Source organism: Papaver somniferum, unplaced genomic scaffold (assembly GCF_003573695.1).
Source record: "Papaver somniferum cultivar HN1 unplaced genomic scaffold, ASM357369v1 unplaced-scaffold_118, whole genome shotgun sequence".
NCBI lineage: Eukaryota > Viridiplantae > Streptophyta > Magnoliopsida > Ranunculales > Papaveraceae > Papaver > Papaver somniferum.
Window position 1 is genome coordinate 16022982 of NW_020620825.1, and position 15711 is coordinate 16038692.

The following is a 15711-nucleotide window of genomic DNA, read 5'->3' on the forward strand; positions in this document are numbered from 1 at the left end:
TTTTGTTGTGATCAAGGTTAACTTTTTCTGATAAATTTACTACGGTAGCATCCCTGTCAATGATTGGTTTTTACTGCTGACTTATGCATCCTTATAAAGGTAGTATATGGATTCTGTAATGTATATCAAAGGGGTCGATGCTTTCCGTTGAATGAATGTATATCAAAAGGTAGTATATGGATATAGGTCTGCACATTACATCTGTTTAACTGCACATTAGACAAGCCATATGCATGACAGTTTGCACATTAACTAGCATTGGCAGACTATATATGTGTAACTAGTAGTTACACATCTAATCAAATGTGTAACTTCTAGGTACACAAGCTAAATGAATGTATATCTACTAGTTACACATGCAAATTAGATGTGTAACTTATAGTTACACATGTTAATTTGATGGGATATGCATATGTAACCTAATATGAAACTTCTATCTAACTGTAACATTTTTAATTTTACCTTCTTTTTGTAGAGTCTGTAACTCTGTAAGGGCGAACTATTAAGTTTTGTATACTTGCTCTAGTTTATTCAGTTATGAGATAGATTTGACTATTCTATGTCCATTGGTTTTTGATTTTTGGATGTCCTTTTTTGTTCATTTGTATGAGAAGTTTTCTAGCTGTTTAACTGAAAGGTAGTATATGGATATAGGTCTGGAATGGTTTCACTTAACTCATACATCTGTTTAACTGCACATCACACAAGCCATATACATGACAGTTTGCACGTTTAACTAGCATTGGCAGACTATGGATGTGTAACTAGTAGTTACACATGCTAATTAAATATGTAACTTCTAGGTACACAAGCCAAATGAATGTGTATCTACTAGTTACACATGCTAATTTGATGGGATATGCATATGTAACCTAATTATGAAACTTCTATCTATTATAGTGGTTATATTTATGAAATTGAGGAAAGAACATCAAGTCCTAGTAGTAGGGAGTAGTAGTGGATGCAGATTAGACTAATTAGATGCAGGTTATACTTATAGTTACACATGCTAATTAGATGTGTAACTTCTAGTTACACATGATGATTGTATGTGTAACTTATGCTAATATGCATGTGTAACTATTGTTTACATATGACATATGCATGTGTAACTACTGATTACACATGCATTTTGTTTTCCTGGGTTCATATCTATACCCTGCTGAATCAGTTGTGTGATCATTTTTTGCGATATTAATGTGCTAGCACAAGGTTCTCAGGTGTTTGTATTATTCTGCCAGTATAATTACTATCTGAAGCTTTACTTTTTGTTGCTTAAAATGTCCGTTGTCATCGATAATATGAAAATGGCTTAGGTACATCTAGACTAGCGCTGTAAAACGTCTTTCTGTTAATACAGTGCTAACAGCGTCTTTCTGCTGAAGCAGTGATATCTTAATTAAGAGCTTCTCATTCACTTGCAAGGTTAACTGTATTATTTTATGACTGGTAATTGCTTGATAGTCACCTCTCGTTTTTGCTAGTGTTATTCATTTAGAGATGGATTTGCTGATTTTATGTTGACATATCTAAGTCTGATGCATGTGTAACTCCTAGTTACATAATTTAGATGCATGTGTAACTGCAAGTTACACATGCTAATTAGATGTGTAACTTTTACTTACACATACTGATTTTGGGTACACATACCAATGTGCATGTGTAACTCCTAGTTACACTAGTCATATGCATGTGTAACTGCTAGCTACACTAGCCAGATGAATGTGTATCTCCTAGTTACACATGTTATATGCATGTGTAACTCCCAGTTAGAAAATTCAGATGCATGTGTAACCGCTAGCTACACTAGTCAGATGCTTGTGAAACTGAAATATACATTGTTTTATCTACTGTTCATTTTAATCGTATAAATACTGATTGCTTGTTGTTATATTTCAGGTTTTAGATAACTTCACAAAAGCTAATTGCTTAAACGTGGTAATGGTCTCGCTGGAACTGGAGTTGACGCTGAATACACAAGTCAGATGCATGTGTAACTCTCAGTTACACTAGATAGACACATATGTAACTCTCAATTACACTAAACAGATGCGTGTGTAACTTCTTGTTACACATGCTAAGAAATTATTGTAAATGAATATTAAAGTAATAATTGTATTTTTTTTTGTGTTTTTTTTGATGTCTAGTTTTTTGCATATATATACAAGTGTAACTTTGCATTACACATATCATAAGGATGTGTAACTTCTGGTTACACATGTCATATGCATGTGTAACTTCTGTTTACACATTCGCACTGTATTTTAATAATTTCGGGCCTAGATTTAATAATTTTGGGCCTAAATTTAAATTTTATTTAATTATGGGCTTGACAATATACATAAGGGTAGCAAGGTCTTTTAAAAACTCGGGACCTAGATTTAAATTTTTTTTAATTAAGGGCCTCATATTAGGAGTTATCCATGGGTTGGGCCTGAGCCTAATTTCCCCTTTGTCTTTACCAGAATCTCTGCTTTGGTCAGCCCTGCTTTCCAAATCTCAGAATTTGGGTCTTACCCCACCCCCGACCGTCACTATTATCAAATGAAATCGTATTTTCAGTATTACACTACTCAAAATATGCTTACACTAAACAACATTGAGTTTTCCCCTTAATCAAACAAATCCATTTAGTTCTTAATTACAGTGACACGTGGTAATAACCCTTTGACTGATATAACATGTCTTTTGGGTTGTTGATAGACTGTTAAGCATTTGAGTGTTCACTCGCTCAGCAATCTCACGTGCAAACTCTGTAGATAATGTTTTTGAGAAAGAAAGAAAAAAAAGACTCTCCTTTTTTTCTGTCCTCTTCTCTATAAAAACCTTAAAAGGTGAGTGTGGTTTCAGCTGGTTCTTATACACCAAAAAAAAAAAACTCTTTAACTTTTCGATCATCATCATCATTCTTCACTTATAATTCCCTTTTCAAGTAAACTTTAATTTATTCTTCTCTACATCATCATCATCGGAGATAGAAAAGATGGCGTTAGAAGTGTTTCCACAAGAACTTTTTGGGTATGGGTTTAAAGATTTATATATAATTTGTTAGGAGGAGGAGGAAATAGTAATTTTCTTAGTTATGATTATGGTGTTGAAGAAGATAGTAAACAAGAAGATATCGTCAGTGGTAGTGGTGGTGGTGGTGGTGGTGAAATCATTAATCATCATCATAATAAACAAGAAGCAGCAGATACTAATTGGGATATCTCATCATCAAGTAGTTTGGTGAGAAATGTCAAGGAATTACAAGAAACAAATTCATCATCAGAGATTGTGAATGGAGATGGTAGTTTTTTAGGGTTTTCTTCACAACAAATTAGTGAAGATCCAGTTAGTATTTCTACTGCTGCTGCTGCTGCTACTACTGATTCATCAGCATCTGGCCGTAGGAAGAGAAGAAGAGCAAAGAGTAATAAAAACAAGGAAGAAGTTGAGAATCAAAGAATGACACACATTGCTGTTGAACGTAATAGGCGTCGACAAATGAATGAATATCTGGCTGTTCTTAGATCTTTAATGCCTCCTTATGTTCAAAGGGTAATCTTTTTTCTCTCCAAACTCTCTTATTTTTTTATTATCAATTTTCATTTCGAAGTAAAAGTTGTAAATGAATTAGTAAAAGTACTGTTTGGTTATACATAAATCAGTTTGTCATCCTTGAATTTTACTTTAATTTGAATCCATTGAAAAAATTATTTACATTTGAGAATTTGAGGTGAAGGCAATTGGAGAATGTGAGGAGTACTTTTTTGTTCCTCATGGTGTCTAAGGTTTTTTCTTGATTAAAAAGTCATTATTTCTTAATGATTATGGGGTCATTAAAAAGTCATTATTTCTTCTGGTTAAGAATTTAGTTATTTTAAGCAGTGGCTGAAAAACACTAAAGATTAATGCACGTGAAAAATGGGTTAAACGTCATTTTATCACCAGTTCTTGATTTTTAAAATTAAGTTGTCTACCACTTATTTCTCAGGATTTTTTCTCAATCTTAATAAAACACAATTTTTTTTTTCCGTTTTCTCACCATCTTTTTTTCAATATTTTGTTTCCAGGGTGATCAAGCATCAATAATAGGGGGTGCAATAAATTTTGTGAAGGAATTAGAGCAACTTCTTCAATCACTAGAATCTCAAAAACAAGCATTCAAGAAATCGTCATCTTCATCTGCATCCCCATCCCTCGAAGACGCCAACAACAAGAGTAATGCTGGTGTCACCATCCCCTTTGCCGACTTCTTTACATACCCGCAGTACTCTTCCCATTCATCCTCAATTCAATCCAGCAATATCAACTCGGCAGGAATGGCAGCAAGTAACAGTAGTGATTCATTATCTGAGAATCATCCTCGATTCGGTCCCATTGCGGATATTGAAGTAACAATGGTAGAAAGTCATGCCAATCTTAAAATACTTACAAAGAGAAGACCTAAACAGTTGTTGAAAATGGCATCAGGGTTTCAAACCTTAAGACTTAGTATCCTTCATCTCAATGTTACTACAACTGTTGATCAATTGGTTCTCTACTCTCTTAGTGTCAAGGTTAGTTAACACAGTTCTCGTTTATTGCTTTACTGTTACATAATTTATGATGTGCAAATTTGGTTCCGTACTCTACACCATAGATAGTACTTGTTGTATTCGTCAAGTATCCTAAATATGCATTATCACTTGTTCACTTGATACAGTGTTGTCAGTTAGGCTTCAGATGAAAATAAAAGTCATTAGGCCACAAATTTACTTCCAAATTATAGGGGTAAATTAGCGTAGTATTTTGTAAAGTGCATTTTTTAAGTCCAAAAATTAAGATGACAAATTTTGACTCTAAATTACTGTTTACTTAGTAATTTGTGTTGTTTATATTGATATTTTCAGGTTGAAGAAGATTGTCAACTGACATCAGTAGATGAAATTGCTACCGCTGTTTATCAAATGCTAGGAACGATTCAAGATGAAACTTGCAGACTAAGTTGATGGATGGATTAATAATAACCCCAATGGATTATGAATATATATAAGAGGGTCCTCCCTCAATCGATCTGTATTAGGAATTTATTTTATCTCTAATTATTAGATCTTAGATAAGTTTTGTACTTAGAAATCAATGGCTTCCTTCTCATAACTGTATCATTATGTTGAAAACTATCTTGTAGTTGTAAACGTATTACCACTACTTGAAATTCTTGATGGAAGTTTTTATTCAGATTTTTGTTTACTGAAATCCTGATAATGATAGATTATGTCCATCTTTTCGTTTATTTTGAAACAGGAATAATGTAATTAATTTGTCGTCAGCAACATACAAGAAATGTTGCACGTTGTAATGTTTTTGGTGTGCACTATATTGCAAAGTTTTCCATGTTCATGCTTCCGTACATATTCACTAGCTGTTCTCATGAACCAGACTGCACAGAGTCCAGCTTCATATGGTATCAAACTGGCAAGTGTGTTGCAATTCTAATGACTATGCCTTAGTTATAGCGTCTTTGTTAGTGTCGAGAGCTTCAAGTTATGCAGTGAAAGCCACACCTTCATACACAAACAAAAACATGTTGCTGAAATTGATGATAGTGAAGTCCTAATAACTCCTAGAAAGAAACACACTTAGCATATAGAATCAAACAAACCTGGCAAAACTGGCCTTATCCTGGGATTGGATTAACCCTTACCTAACTGATTTAACTCTATCTCAATCTGACATGATTAACTGGTTAAAGTTAAGGCCTAGGGGTTTGGCATTCTTGACCTGTACGTGAGACTGCGACCTATAGATACGCGAAGGGGTCACGGTCACCACCCAGCTTCATGGCTGTTGCTTTATTAAAGCTTCTACATTTTATCCACAAAAATGGAACTGGAACGGAAAACTTACCCGTTTCAGGTACTTTGTTAACATTGAGTTATTGGAAAACTGACCCTTCCCTCTACTTGAGGAAGCGATTTCCTAAACACCCACTCGAGTTGTTAGCTGCATGTCCATCCTTGAAAAAGCCATGCGGTTATGCAACTTTGGCAGAGCAGTTATGACATGTTAGCATATCTGATAACTTGCCAAACCCTAGTCTTTTATGTACATGCAGCTCAAATTTTACTGTATTTTGTGGATGCGAAGTCTTTTCATATCTCTGTATATTTGGGTCCAGTAACAATAGCAATGCATCCATGGATGAAGTAACAAAGAGCATCAATTGAAAATGAAACATTCCATATATGTTGAGACGTTGAGTTATTCATTTATACTTTAAAGTTGAAACAAATGAAAGGAACAAAGACTGATGGAGCCCATAACATCTCGAAATGACATTGATCCATTGCTCCTCATCTTCCCGACCATGCAATTATCTTTAACTTTTACTAATAAATATGCAATAAAGTTGTTTGAAGGAATGTAACAATAGTACTCGAAATATAACTCAAAATGAGCTTTCATTCCCATGATTAATAATGGGGATGCCTAACCTTTGCAGGAAACCAATCCAGAGATCCAGTAGTTTAACAACTGTGCGTAACAACTGTGCGAGGTCTTAGGTTCATATATATGCGCAATTGTTACTGGCCATGGATTCACCAGTTATTTTGGACTAGATTTGAGAATTCAATCATTTTCGATATAATATAATATAATGGTAGTTACTGTCTTAGCGCTATAATTATTATAGAGTAAAGACAAATGCTATCCCGCACCGTTTTGCGGATAGCTATCCCGTTCAAGCGGGCTTCTTTACCGTTAGATCATTAAATCAACGGTTGGATTCATATTTAGAAAAAGGACCCACCATTTTTTTCTAAAGGATTCAAGGCTATTAGATCTGGATTTTAGCATGATCTAACGACAAAGAAGCCTTTTGAGCAAGATAACTACCCGTAAAACGATGCGGGACATCAGTGCTCGTTATTACATACGGCATATCTTTGCAAACTAAGTTGTTAAAAGTGGCATGTAATTAGATGGTTTTGGTCATATTCAACCATGACTACATTCTAGATTCGATCAAAGATGTGACCTGGGGATTGGTTAAAGCGAAACAAGGGACCCAACAATAAACGAATAAAACTATATGATCCTCACCTTTTAAAAGTTAAAAATCGATCAGATAGATTTTGTTCTCATAAAAAGCTTGTAAAGTGAGCTATAAAGTTACCTATAAAAGTTACCAAGGAGAATGCACCCAAACACCGCATAATTTTACTAATATTAGACAGCTTGAAAGGCTTCAAACTTTTGGTATATTCTTGAATAATTGTTGTGAAGCCAGATCATATTATTTAGGGTTTGGGACCTCAGGTTATTGCACTGCCATTACATACAAGTAAAACTATTTCATAGCTTTCATGAATCAAGATGGTCTGTAGTCCCTTTTAAATTGTACGTTTTAGTAGGGATGAGCAATGGATAAAATTTGTGGATTTTCTGTCATCCATGTCCAGTTTAACTAAATGGTGAAGGCCTACCCGTTGGAGAAAAAAAACAACTTCTACAACGTTTTTTAATTTCTAAAAAAATCCTAGAATTTCTTATCAGTCGACCCAAATTTTAACTACTTTGACCCAATGAAACATCTTATCGTTGGCCCAATTACTATCCAATCTTTTACTTTATACACGAGATAAATAATTTTGAATTTATATTTGAGATAGTTCCTTGGCATCATTTTCTGCTTGCAGTTAACTACGTCAATAAATTGTTATAAAGAAAATGTTATCCATCTTAGTATTACCATGATCGAGTAAAAGATCTTCTTTATTTTTTGTTAGAAAGTGCAAGGAGACTGGATTTGAAAAGTTATTGGATGAAGCTACCGAGTTGGCAACAACAATTGATATATAACCTACTTTCAATTACATGAATCATTCGAAGGAAAGAAACATTTTGACGATCCTGTGACGAAGAAGAATCATCATTATCAGGTAATAATCTTTTGAAGTTAACTACTTTAATTATATGGTAGATCAAGCTAGATCCTCATTCACTAGTAGCTTCGAACAATTCCAAAAGTCCAACAAAGTTTTTAGGTTTTTGTTTCACGTAAAGAAGTTACATTTTCTTGATGGTAGCACTTCAAAGGCATCTTATATCAAGCTTTAAATAATTTAAAAGAAAGAAATGGGTTCCCACATGGAAGAAAATGAAAATGCAATTGAAATGTTGAATTTGTTGAAAGATATGGAAGGTTGCTACCCAAATAATGGAGAAATCGTATACATGATTTTATTGACAATTCCAGCTAAAGTTGCCTTCGCAGGAAGAAATTTTTCAAAGTTGAAGCTGATCAAGTCTTTCCTTCGGTCGACAATGTCACAGGAAAAATTGAACGACTTAGCAATGTTGTCTATCAAAGTCAATATGGTGAACAATATTGATTACAATGCCATAATAGATTAATTTGTATCGAAGAGGCTAGAAACATTGATTTTTAGTATATCAATTACTTTTATGTAGTCGCTTGTATTTGCAAATTTCGTTGTATTCTATTTATGTTATCTTTTTATTTTAAACAGTCAGATTTTTTTTTTCTGTAGGGTCTTCATTTTTGGTTTTTTTCTAGGGCTCCTAAAAAGTTTGGTGCGACTATGAGTGCATCAGCTACAGATTTCAAATCCGCGAGTAATTGGATGGACAAACTGGAAGCGGGTGAATTCATGATTTTCGTCCCTTTCATTTTTAATAAAGGAAAATAGTTACACAAAAAATAACTTATTTTTCAAATTTAATCTTTTGTAATTTAAAAAGTGTTAGACTATTAGGATATAACTATCACTAAAAGTTAACTATAACAAGATTAATACATTGTCTTTTCATCATCCAAAATTAAAGTATCAAACCATACGAAGGCCTTCCGATCAATCAAAAATAACTTGATTAAAGTTATCGTGCCTCAATGTCGACTGGTGTTTGCAATAGATTGACAAAACCTAGTGTGGATGGGTAAAATCGATTTACTGGTTAAAGCTTAAAGTGCTGGAGTAGGTAGATGCTCGACTAAATCATCTAAAATCTTTAACAGATGCACAAAACATGGGAGTGCTTTGAGTTCGAGAGATAAAAATGTAAGACTCTTGCCTATACCAAGAAATGATCGTTCCAGATTCAATTTGGTCACAAGGAAGAAGAAGGGTCGACCTGTAGGGAGGGAAGATGATAATGTGTTGATGTCAATATTACTTGATTGATTGTGGATGATGTGTTAAACTTCTTTGAAGATGATTTCCCTACGTTAAACCGAGAGAAATCTTCTATGTGATAATGATAGACTGCCGTAAGTTGGATTATGTTAAGTTCTTACTTAAGTTATCAAACCATAGTTTTAGAAACCTATCTATTGCAGAGGTAGTTAACACATTGATCTCCAGTAAGTGTGATGGTTGAAGAGGAGTGGAAAAGTAGGGAAGTGGGAAACTATGGTTTAACCAATTCCACAGTACAAGGGAGACTTGGTTGATTGTCGAACCACTACCCCGTTTACTCCCTCAAATGCTAGCATGACTTATTCACATTTCTCATCGTGGATGTATTGCTACATCGCACATGTTGTAGGTCGCTAGATCAAAACCCTAGTGAATATCCCCCCATGTGAAATGATTGATGTCTCATGTGAAGTCTGCTTTGCAGGCGAATATTTATTTGGTCAATTGTTGACTTAGATAGACTGTGAGTCTTATCTTGATGAATCTAGCATAATTCTGGATGATGAATGTGACACGCTCTGTGACTCATCATTATGATGAATTAAGCATAAGATGTCTGTTGGGACAACAATAATGCTTAGACGTTGAGTCTAATGGATTGTTGATAATTTGACATATCATTGTGTCAGCCGAGGCAGCAATGACATTCGAATGACTTGGATTGACATAGTCTGATGAGATTGCTGGATCAATCATGGACCAATATATATTTTGACGTGTCAAGCATTTGAAAAGAAATCAAAATGAAGATAAATAATGATGAGTTACTATAGAATATTCATTCCCGATCCACTATGTCATGAGAAGTCGGATGACAAAGCAGAGATTATGATATTAAAATATTGACACACAAACCAATAAGGTATTAGAATATGATAATTATTCGTGCTCGGATCTAATTAGAATTATGCTCTGCGGAGCATCAAGTATGGAACCCTAATTTGGCGAGTGATGGACCAAGGAATGGAAAAATATCCAATAAGTAGAGAGGTCGGCCGACAAATAGGTATGAGGATCGGCCATTGGTTATGGTGGGACCGGATAGGAATATGCCCAATTGGTATGAAAAGGACAGATCAAATATAAGATTAATGAAATGATTAATTAATGAATGAAGTGGTACTAGCCATGGTGGAAAGAGGACCGACCAAGACTCGCCATGGTGGTGCACGGGCTGCCAAGCTTGATGTTGAATGAAACTCCTGAATTTTCTCGGATGAGGAAGTAGGATTTTTCTCTAAAGATCAATATTTAAATATATTATATGGTGCAAAGACCTTATGGTCGTGGGACCACTTACTTTGTAAACTATATGGTGAATTGAGCAATATTTGATAAGAAATGGAAAATCAAGAAATTGATCGAATGAGGAAGTCCTTGATTAAGGAAACACTAATAAAATAACTAAAAAGGTGGGGACAGGCTATGATGACTGGCCATGGTGGCCGGTCACGCCAAAACCTTTTTTTTTTCTTTTTTCTCCTTTGTTTTTTCCTCATTTGATGAGTTTTCCAGAACCCCTAAGTATAAAGACCATGAGTGCCCACTATATTTTGTGTGATAGATAATTATTCAGCGGATAAGGCATTGCTTGACTTAGGAGCTAGTGTTAACTTACTTCTATATCATGTTTACAACCAGCTAGGTCTTGATAAGTTGAAATCGACTAAATTGACCCTACAGTTAGCTGATAGGTCTGTCAAATACCTCGTGGTGTCATAGAGGATGTTCTGATTGAGGTTGATAAAATTATTTATCCAGTGGATTTCGTTGTTCAAGATACCCAGCCTGTTCAGGACCCCAGTGCTCAAAAGCCGATGATTTTAGGTCGCCCATTTTTAGTTGTAGCTAAAGCCGTCATCAAATGTTGGACAAGACTTATGAACATATTCTTTGGTGATATGACCTTGAAGTGAATATGATTATCACTTTAGTTCAGGATAATTCAGAAGACACTTTATTTGGTGATTCTTTGGATTAATATGAGACAATTCTCTTAAGTCGGAATGGTAACCAAACTGTAGAACTAGAAGAAGCCATCGAGTACTTTAAAGACTCCACGGATCTAGAATTTCAGGAAATAGTTTCAAGACTTTTTGAGAGTAATGATGACCCTAAGTTTGGGGGTAGAGAACTAGAAGAATCTCTTGAATATTTTAAAGACTCCGAGGATCCGAAAATTCAAACAATAGTTAAAGGTCTTATGTAGAGTAGTGATCGCCCTAAGTTTGGGGTACTGATGGTTCTTGCGATTGTAAAGTATCCCAATTAGAATTCCCTAACTTGTTACTCGAGCTTTATATGTCTGAGGTATTACTTGAGTCTATTCAGACTCCACAACCCGATCATTTTGACATTGTTCATGAATAAATCCAGCTATTAGAGACCCGTTTTTCTGCAAGATGACAATGTAAAACCGATCTTAACTTATGTTGAGAATCAAGGTATAATTGGTCATAGCCTACATTGTATTATATGGCATAACTGATCCTAACTAGTATTGGGAATCATGGTATAGCCGGTCATAACCTATATCTAGTGACATAGTATAACCGGTCCTAACTTAGTTTGGGAGTCATGGTATAACCGGTACCAAGAGAAAAACCGAGTTTCCAAAATTCACATATTTCTTCATGTTGTGTGTGAATTCGGAATTATGGTTTGCTAAGATAGGAAACTTCTAGATGTCGATATCATTTGAACATGTACATAACTCTTGTCATTAATTGTTCAAAGATATACCTTGATGCTCAAGGTGATCTCAAACCGAAATATTGAAAAGCATTTATGATTTTCGATTATATATGTTTTAGTTACCATCAATTAAAGCGTATCCTCTGGAAAATGGTTATTAGTTAATGTGCAAAACTAATATAGAGATTTTCTAAGAGATTCAGAAATATTGTTTGAAATTAATTGTGAAAAGACGAGGGTACCCAAATACACTACAATTTTTTATTTATCAATATATAAGTCCTCTAACGAATGTGATCGTCTATGGAACTAAAATATGACAATCAAATTAAGCAGCTTCGAGTTTTGTAACTAAAATATGACAATCAAACTTGACATACCAATGCTTGGTGAGTTCAGTCAAAACGCTCTAATACTAGTTCCATAATTTACAAAAATCTCATATATGACCTTAATGCAACATGTACGGGTGTCCAACGGTTTTTTAAGACAGCACCTGCATCCAATACAAAATCCATTGGATCCCACAAATTAACTTCTAGCCGAAATAATTTGTGCGCTTCATTATACCTGGTTCAACTACTTAGGCCATTATCTTCTTAAATTTAGTCAATATATCTAAATCTCAACCAGATGACTTCCCAATTCATAATTGTTTAATTTTGATATGCAGAACTCAGAGAAATAAGAAGTATACAATAATTGGTAATCGAGTTAAAAATTATTTACCTTTAACTGTCTATTGGTATAAGTATTTCTATACTCTTCATTAATGCAAATTATCCAACACCTAATTTTAAAGATTTTGATTTTCTGGGGTTTGGGTTTTTATCTAATTCTTGGGGAGTTTTTATTTTTATTTTGATTAATTTTTTTTTATTTTCTTAGATTGATACTTTAATACTCAAATTGGTACTGGGAACTTTCATAATGTCAATTTCTAGGATTTGGGTTTTGTAACTTTTGTTAGAATTTTACTGTAAAGTATGACTCTTATGAAGTTATGAACTTTATTATTAGAATTATTGCTAAAATTTTAAGGTCATGGACTCATGGTAATGTTTACAGGTTATGCTGCATCATGGCTTGATGTTGTTTCGGTCATATAGATGTTCATCTATATTTTTGGTGAATTTTACTTCTTGTTTTGATTATTTGGGTCAAGAGAAGTAAAAGATTCAGTTGTATGTTTGGAATGTGAACTTTTGGAACATAATTGAATCTTGAGTGTTTTATATTAAGCTATTTTTTCTTGCAGTTTCATCCTAGTCATGGCAATGCAAGTACTATGACTGTTACAGTGCACGACACTGTGGTTTATATGAACTAATTACTTTTACTTATGGAGATTAGTTTATTCATAGCCGGCTGACAACACTAATGATCAAGCTACGAATTCAGTTACCTTGGACTATTCTGGCTTTTAAAATCAGAAACCTTTGTTGGGTCACAGACTTACATAATGAATGTTGGATTTTTTTAAATAAAATGGCCATATTGGGGAAACGGCAATGCTACACGGCGCCCCGTTTCGCGTCCTACTCACCGCCCAAATTGATGTGTTTCAGATCACGCCTTATACTTGGATTCTCATTTCTCTCTCTCCAAATTCTTCTATTCTTTCTCGGCTAAAAAACAGATGGGCGTAGAGTAGGGCGCGGAACGGGTGCAGTTAATAAAATGTCGATGTTTTTTTTAGTATATATTACATTCCCGTACTTTGACCTTTTCCATCCCATGCAGATGGCACTAATTCAGCTATAACAAAAGACACTCAAGTCCCTAAATGATTTGACAAGTGCCGAATTAAAATAGTGACTCAGATTTTAACTATTACCGAGTTAAGCTGTGACTCGAACTGAATCAAACTGAAATCCATTGTTGTTGTTCTTTTTCCCCAAATTTTTTAACAACCTTAATAAATTATAATAATTCAGCTGGAATTTATTATTTCGACGGAGTGATTTGCGTTCAACCAGCATCCAAGGACCATATCCATCAGGGATTTGCTTTGTTGCTGATGGGGTGGTGATTTTTTCATTAGTAGGAGCTGTCGCAGTAACATTTTGTGGACATTGTTCTGCTCTATGATTTAGCCGACCACAAGAAAAACAAAAATAACAAATTCCTTCATATTCAATGGATTGAACAAAATTGCCACGATGGAAATATGGTTGGAGAGGTTTGTGTAAATCAATCGCAATATACATCCTAGCAAATCGACCTCTACTTATGCTTTCAATGGTAATATATATTTTAATGGTTTTACCAATAGTAGTTCCAATTTTATGCAGAACCTCTTTACCAAAATATTCAATGGGTAGCAGGTAATCTTTTCCACAAGATTGTTCTTAGAAATTTAGCATCAATAGGTTTAAAAATTGGGGACCATTTAATCAAAGCAAAATAATGACCTAAAATAAACCATGGTCCTGGCAATATTGCTTTTTTCAAGTCATATAATCTGAAAATTTGAACAGGAAATAATCTTTTCCAAGATCTAGAATATGAATGGAACCAAATGGTTTTCATAAGGCTGAAGTTTCTCTTGAATAAACTTACAACCCACCGTTTTACCCATTACTTTTCCAATTAAGCATTTTTCCCACAGTTGACTAATACGCTGTTTTGTAGATTCATCAGTGACAATCTCAGATAATTATTGGATATTAACATCAGTTGCATCAGTATTTGTTGTAGCAGGAAGAAAATCAAAAATTTGTATTAACATCAGTTACATCAGAATTTGTATTAATATCCTCATCTGAATTCTCAAAAAATTGCTCCAACAATTCATCATCGTCCCAAGGTTCAAGAGGCGAAAAGGATTTCTTGGATGTTTGAAGAAAAGAAACTGAAGGTTGTATCAGTGAAGAAAATTTTGTGGATTAACATCCACCATATCGATTCCATGGTTATCAGGAGGTCTACCGGGGGGAGAAGAGGAATCCGGCAGGAAAGGAGAGGAAGATTGCATAGTTCCCAAGTCAGATGACATATAGAAGGCGGTTTGATGGTTGGCCTTCACTATATATATGAACACAACTGGAAAATATAGAGTCTTTGAGCTATTATTGTAGGTACACATTTCATGTTCCGCCACGTGTCCATAAAGACACATGTGGAGGACATGTGGCTGAGAGCATCAAGATATGATATCACACGTGGACAGCCAAGAGACGCGCCTTGTCAAGATAGTGTCGCCACCCACCAGATCCAACGGTAGAGGATCGAGGAGACAGAAACACTAGAACACTGCGAAGCACCGGAGGATAACCCAAGAGTCACTTTATCCTATCCCCAGAAAGATCTAAGATTTACGGCTGGGGATAGTCAGACTGACGCAGACAAGACAGGGGCAGAGGACAGCTGTCTACCACGGACAGACATCTCAACTACCCGCATTAAATACCCTCAAACAGCATACGTGTCAGTCAACATGTATTGGAAGCGCAGATAATACTGCGTATCCAGACAGAACACGCAGATGTAGCCGAGAACACGAAGACTTCTGCGTGAGTGGCACAAAACACAAGAGGATAAGGTTATAACGGGCTTCAGAAGTGGACCCCACGTAACCTCCCTATAAATACCCCTCTCCCAAGTGAAGAGGGGCGAAAAATTGAGAGGAGAATAGGAGAGAGACAGAGAGATAGAGAAAGTGTAAGTGAAGTTCCTCCTGCTACGCAGGCTTATGTTGATCTCAAAGTCATTCGACTATTTCTGTAACCTCATACATATAATGAAAAACCCAAACCCGCAGACAGAGAATCATATAAGTTAATCGTTTCATCTATGTTCATGCATTTATACTTTATATGTTCAATTCGAT

The 15711-nt window shown here is 34.9% G+C and overlaps 1 pseudogene; it reads left to right on the plus strand.

Annotated features, from left to right (window-relative positions):
- Positions 1–2805: 2805 nt before the first annotated feature.
- Positions 2806–5209, plus strand: LOC113330338 (annotated as a pseudogene).
- The last annotated feature ends 10502 nt before the right edge of the window (positions 5210–15711 follow it).